Source organism: Pimephales promelas, chromosome 3 (genome assembly GCF_988280905.1).
Source record: "Pimephales promelas chromosome 3, fPimPro1.hap1.1, whole genome shotgun sequence".
Lineage (NCBI taxonomy): Eukaryota > Metazoa > Chordata > Actinopteri > Cypriniformes > Leuciscidae > Pimephales > Pimephales promelas.
In genome coordinates, this window is record NC_142771.1 from 40,452,477 (window position 1) to 40,460,086 (window position 7,610).

Genomic DNA, 7,610 nt, shown 5'->3' on the forward strand with positions numbered 1-7,610 from the left:
TTTAAAATAATGGGCCACATCACTAGTAGTTCCTGCGGGATAACGAGGTAACGCTTGTAGTTAGTTAGGAGTTAACATGTTTTTCACTTTAAAATAATGGGCCACATCACTAGTAGTTCCTGCGGGATGACATGTTAACTCCTAACTAACTACAAGCGTTACCTCGTCATCCCGCAATGTTTACACAAGTTAACGCTTGTAGTTAGTTAGGAGTTAACATGTTTTTCACTTTAAAATAATGGGCCACATCACTAGTAGTTCCTGCAGGATAACAAGGTAACGCTTAAGTAGTTAGTGAGGAGTTAACATGTTTTTCACAAATGATACAAGTAATTTAATTTTATATTTGACACATACTGTACAGGTTCTGTGAGGCACTAATATTCTAACAAACACTGTAATCTGGAAGATGTGGTTTTTCTGCTTATCGTAACATAAATGCTGCCAATTTCTTCATTAAAGATACAAATTGTTTTTGACAAGTGAACATCAATGTTTATATTCATGTCCTAAAGAGAAGTCCTCCTCAGGCAGCTACTGTAACATAAAGTTATAGGTCTTTGGAGTCTGAGATATATGTGACTGACATTCAATAGAACTCATAATAGTGAACTAATCCAATCATGAGAGTGTCAGCATCACTTCATAATTATTTAAGGTTTATTTTTAAAAACTGTCTTTATTAGGATTATTTTATGTTTAAGTTTTAAATAAACAGAGAACATGCGTCCATCCTGGCAAGAGTAGTGGTCACAATCTCAACCTAGCTAATGTATTTGGGAGGATATATAAACTTCATAAACTGGTTTCCACAAAGAACCCATTTGAGGCATGTGCTTCTGAAATGTTATGACCATGTTAAGAGTAAAACCCCCACAATTGTTCACTTTTTAGACATGTTACTTTTGTGATTAGTAATTAATTGGTTATTAATTCTTAGTTCACAAGTAGTTCTCAATGAGGATATATTTCTTTAGTAACAATCAAATACCTACCAAGGAACTACCTTTGTACTAATTACCTATTACTTAATGCTTAGTTAATATTGCTTCCATATTAGTTAATAGTATTAACTTCGGTGTTAATGCAGTACTACCTATTACTTCCTGCATAGCTACTTGTTAACTACTGACCATTATTTTAAAGTGTTACCCAGTTGAGAAAGCGATCGGATGTGTTCCAAAGCATTTGGTACCATGACAACACTACCCACAGGCACAACTCAGGTTTGTTTAAATAGGAATCACCAAGATTTATTGATGGCTTACACAAAAGTAAATCACACACAAGAGGATGTTTTACTTACACAAATTACCCAAGCAGAAGATGAGCATTTAAACCACATAAAGTCAGGATCAAATCAATCAAAAATCAAACAAACGAATGAAACCCATGTAATGAACTCACTATACAAAACAAAACTAGTGAATCACACAGTTAATCAAAATAAATTACGTGCAAAAATAGCTCAAACCCTAAGCATGTCATGGAAAATTTCCAGATCAAAGTGGTGTGTTTTTGTCCTTTCTCATTCTCTATCGTATTAAGTAATACCCCCTATAGATTACATTAGCATTTCCCAAAATGAAAGCCTTCCTCTGCCCACACCACAGCTTTATTCTCAAGAGACTGTTAAGTGGCTGTTTATTTGAGCAACGATGCAATCAGAAGGCCAGTTTCTCCAAGCCTCTGTAGTTCCAGAGTAGTATCTTTTTCTACCCTTTCCCTTTCACAGTCTCTTTCCCCACCCACCTCTCGTTCTTTGAGCTTGATTATTATCCAAAGCCTCCGTGCGACCGTTTCTGACCTGGGTTCTCTTCTGATGTGGAGATCCTAAAGTTTAATGAGATTTACATGATTAGGCCTCTAAAAATAATCTTGCCAACCCTTCATCTAAAGACCCGTTGGGGGCCCACTATAAGCATGTGTATTAGCTAGTGCTATCAAACGATTAAAATATTTAATCGCGATTAATCGCATTGATGTCGTAGTTTACTCGCGATTAATCACACATTTTTATCTGTTCTAAATGTCTCTTGATTTCTTTTTGTCACATTATTTTTTTCAAATTTTAATGCTCTTATCAACGTGGAAAAGTGGATCGACTTGCTTTTTGCAAATGTTTTTTTTTTGAAAACAACATTGGCATATACTGTGTTCAATTTCAGAATTGTCAGAATTGTGAGATATAATCAGAATTGATAGATATAAAGTCAGAATTGCGAGATATAAAGTCAGAATTGATAGATATAAAGTCAGAATTGATAGATATAAAGTCAGAATTGATAGATATAAAGTCAGAATTGATACATATAAAGTCAGAATTGTGAGATATAAAGTCAGAATTGATATATATAGTCAGAATATCTATCAATTCTGACTTTATATCTCACAATTCTGACTTTATAACATAATTCTGACTTTATATCTATTAATTCTGACTTTATATCTCAATTCTGACTTTATATCTCGCAATTCTGACTTTATATCTATCAATTTTGACTTTATATCTCGCAATTCTGACTTTATATCTCACAATTCTGACTTTATATCTCACAATTCTGTTGAAAACAACATTGGCATATACTGTGTTCAATTTCACACTAACGTTCTCACTTGGAGCAAATAATCTCTCACACAATGTAACACTGTCCATCAACACAGATCACTTTGGTCTTGTCAATGGAACATTTGGCAACTTTTTAGTAAAGTAAAGTAAAGTTTCCAGTCAGAATCTTATTGGCATCCATTTCGGCGTCTCGCGCTCGTCATCCACTCAAAACGTAACGTTAACTAACTATTTAGCCGGCTCGCAAGCCCAAACGAGTGTGTGCGCCGTGCCTGTTGTTTTGTTTATGGTCTAGCTACTGTAGATCCGCTTGCGCTTTGGTCTAAGAAGCAACAAAACATCCTCACGCAGCACAAGCCATTGAAACGAATGGGTTTCATAGCACAGCGCACGCATGCCGTGTCTGAAGAAAACTACAAAGTTTGCTAGGCCAAAAAGACTGTTAATCGCGCGATAAAAAAAATTGACGCCGTTAAAATGGGTTTGCATTAACGCCGTTAATAACGCGTTAAACTGACAGCCGTAATATTAACATATTTATTTAATAGTAAAGTGCGAGTAGTTGTGGAAAAAACAACATGCTTATAATTTAGCATAAAGTTGTGGTCTGATTCATGAAATTCCACATGTGCCAACAATACTGAGATGTGAATAAAAGCACCTTGCCATGTAAATATTAGGGCTGGGTAATAAATATCGATTTCTCGATATTAATCGATTCTCATTTTTACAAACCGATATCGATTCTTAAATCTCAAGAATCGATTAGTCATCCTGTTTCATTTGAATTTATGGGACATTGTCTCGCAGCTGCGCGCATTCAAAAAAATCGCAATAATCTTTGTCCTTTGTTACTATTGATATGAAACAAAGTCTCAATTTTCAAATTACGTCCATTTTCTTTAGAAATTCAAAAACATAAATAACGTTTTGGCGCTGTGGCGTGAGATCGCTCTGGAGAAGCAGCAGCGCTGATCTCTCTTCCGGCTTAATAATACCAGTCACAGCGCCAAATAAACATGAATGAGCATCTGAAAGTGTGTTAAAGATAGAGTACGACTTATCGAAATCCGTATCATGTCACATTGATTCGCTCAAACTGCGTTTCATCCGTGGAAAGACGTCAGTTAAACAGCTTGTAATCAATGTCATGTATCGTCATATTTACCTCAGAAAACCCACATAAACTCGTTAGTCCACACTCGTTAGTGTTCTTCAATATTTAATGCATATTTGAATAAATCTGGCAAGTTTTTATGACAGCCACCATTTAAATGTTTATATTTCATATAATCTTCTTATTATAAAAATAAATAAAAGTGTAATTTAAGTGTTTGTATAGCTATAAAACAGTTAATTATTACCTTCATATTAGGCTAATGAAGCCTATAGGCTACAACTAGACTATATATATATAGACCATAGTTTACAGCATTTAAGAGATTTGATTCCCTTGAGAAAATTTGCCATTTATTGTAACTGATATCCAAAATAATCGATATTGAATCGAATCGAATCGTAATCGAAATCGAATTGCAAGCTTGTGAATCGAAATCGAATCGAATTGTGAAATTTGTCTCAATACCCAGCCCTAGTAAATATAGTGATATACACTGTCAAAAAATACTGTCAGTGTTCCCAGAATGCACTTTAGGTGTCCGACAGTAAGGTTCCTATTTATCTTTAAGCTACATTTGTTTTGAGATGTCTTTATGCGGTTTAAAGTTGCTGATGGCTTCATTACACTCTATTAACTCCCTGGGCAAATGACCATTTGCATGCCGACACTTTATTCAACAAGTCCCTGTTTTGTACATGTCTCCTGACTCATATCGCTCCAGGAAACTGTTAACATGGGCTTGGTCCTCTCTAAAAACAACACCTCCTCTTTTCTCCACAGTTCCACAAAGAAAAAGCGTCTTGTTTTTCAAGTGGTGGTTTTCTGAAGCCGCAGCATTTGATGTGGGCTTCCCTTAATCGCACAACACGCTCTCTAAACATGAAATGCATTAATTTTCTCCCAGACATTTTCCTGTCGCTGCTTTTGAACATTGTTGTGCAGTCTTAAAATAGAGCGAGGGACAAGACAATAAGGGAGACTCAAATGAAGTTATTATTTTTGATTGTGTGCATCTACCACTTAGTACTACAAAGGGACAGTGAACCTCTAATCCGAGATGGGACGCAAGCACTTTGTAGTCTTAATATCTTTCTTCCTTTCTGTCCACATCACTGGTTTATGGCTGCTGCGTTAGTATTAAACAAGGGCCTTGGAAAGAAGCCTACCATTAAGACAGAAATGTTGTGCTCTTTGAGGTCTGGACTTTTAATTACAAGCTGGGCCCGGATGGAGGAGCGTCTCTGTCGTCGGACTGACTAGAGGGGTTGCGCAACATCGGTTGGCAACCTGGTGCCAGCGTTGAAGAGGGTGGACAACAGACAAGGATGTCTTTTACGAGGACTAGAGTCTTCCCTGAGAGATCAATGCAAAGACAAATCTCAAAGATTACCATCTCTATTATACTTGGTAATTTGGGGGTTGTCATTAAAGGATTAGTGCGCTTAAAATTCATATTCTGTCATCGTTTACTCACCCTTTGTTGTTCCGAACCCCTATTACGTTCTTTCTTCAGTGGAATGTAAAATGAGATGTTTAGCAAAATGTCTCTAAAAGTGGAAAGAAAATTTGTACCTTCCTCTCAAGCTCTCAAACTTTTTCCCATTGAGCTTGAAATTGTTCAACCAGCCAATTATAGGTCATTCTTTTGGAAGCTTGTTTCCGCCATAGACTGAAAAATATAAAAGGTAATAAAGTAATTTGAGTGATTTAAAGTCGCAATTGCGAGATATAAAGTCAGAATTGCGAGATTTAAAGTCAGAATTGGGAGATAAAGTCAGAATTGCGAGATAAAAGTCACACTTCTATCTTTTTTTCACTTTATATCTATCAATTCTGACTTTATCTCATAATTCTGACTTCATATCTCACAATTCTGACTTTATATTTCACAATTCTGACTTTATAACACAATTCTGACTTTATATCTATCAATTCTGACTTTATATCTCAATTCTGACTTTATATCTATCAATTCTGACTTTATCTCATAATTCTGATATTTATAACGCAATTCTGACTTTATATCTTGCAATTCTGACTTTATATCTATCTATTCTGACTTTATATCTATCAATCCTGACTTTAAATCTCACAATTCTGATTTTATATCTCGCAATTCTGACTTTATATCTATCAATTCTGACTTTATATCCCAAAATTCTGACTTTAAATCTCGCAATTCTGACTTTATATCTCGCAATTCTGACTTTATATCTATCAATTCTGACTTTATATCACGCAATTCTGACTTTATAACACGCAATTCTGAATTTAAATCTCGCAATTCTGACTTTATAACACGTAATTCTGACTTTATATCTCAGAATACTGACTTTATATCCCACAATTTTGACTTTATATCTTTTAATTCTGACTTTATATCTATCAATTCTGACTTTATATCTATTAATTCTGACTTTACATCAATTCTGACTTTATATCTCGCAATTCTGACTTTATATCATGGAATTCTGACTTTATATCTCATAATTCTGACTTTATATCTCACACAATTGTGAGATAAAAAGTCACAATTATTTGTTTCTTTTTTTTAATTCAATGGCAGAAACAAGCTTCCATACATTCTTTTGTCCACTCCTAGCTTGTTTCCTTTCCAGAAACCACTTTGGGAACTCTTTTTTAGATTTTAATTTGTTTTGTTTTGGGGGGAACTCTTTAGCTGTACCCTGAATCCTTTGATGTTGTTGCCTGGGTGCTACTGGACAAAAGAGTCTCCCATCAGCTGGACTTAAGGGCAGGGGGAGCTGGTTAAGAGACAAGAGAGGACACACTGCGAAATAAAGAATCAAAGCAATACCTTGGGGGGGCGGAGAACTCCACGTGAGACTAAACTATGTGTCCCATCTTAAATCTGACAAGAGGCTTGCATGATGCCTTTGTTATTTTATGCTCTTTGTTTGCGGCTTGCTTTTGTATGCACGTGGGAGTGAGTTGTGTTTATATATGTAGGCGTAATATGCACAAATGCATTCCTACACAAAAGCAGGTGATATGAATGCACCGCAGCTGGCGATTTGAGAGGCGCTGGCCTCCTTTCATGTCTTAGTGCTGTTCTTGGGTACAATGTTTATGACCTCTCCCACAGTAGCAGGGTGCATGCCCCTTTATTGGATGGCTTTATGTTTGTGCCCTGTGCCCCCTGGAAATAGAGCCACTTATGCCACAGCACCGCCTCACAGACCCATCATGCCTAGTGCTCCTCGCACCCCTCCCGCCTGGGGACATTTTAGAAGCTGTCTTTTAGCAGAGCTAGCATGACAGTTAATTTAGTGACAACCTCATTAAACGTGGAGCCATTTCCATAGAGATCAGTTTGTAGTTCTAGTTACTCTGTGTTGAATGGTATCGGCAAAGTGCAGAGATGGCCTCTTAAAGGAGTAGTTCACTTTTAAAAAAACTTTTGCTGATAATTTACTCACTCCCATGTCATCCAAGATGTCCATGTCTTTCTTTCCTCAGTCGAAAAGAAATTAAGGTTTTTGATGAAAACATTCCAGGATTTTTCTTCATATAATGGACTTCAATGGGAACCAAATGGTTCAAGGTCCAAAAGACAGTTTCAGTACTGCAAACTGCAAACTGTTCAAAGGGCTTTAAACGACACCAGATGATGAATAAGGGTCTTATCAAGCGAAACGATCGCTCATTTAATAAATTTAAAGTTTTATAAGCTCAAATGGTCGCCTTGCTCTGTTCTGTGATGCACGTTCGTGACTCTCCTATTCGAACTCGTACATCAAAATGAACGAATCTTTTTTCTGTGTCATTTGGTTTATTCAACGAACAAAATGAACGAGTTGACTCGGGAAAAGATTCGTTTGAGATTCGAACAGCCTGCAGTTTGCACTGAAACTGTCTTTTGGACCTTGAACCGTTTGGTTCCCATTGAAGTCCATTATA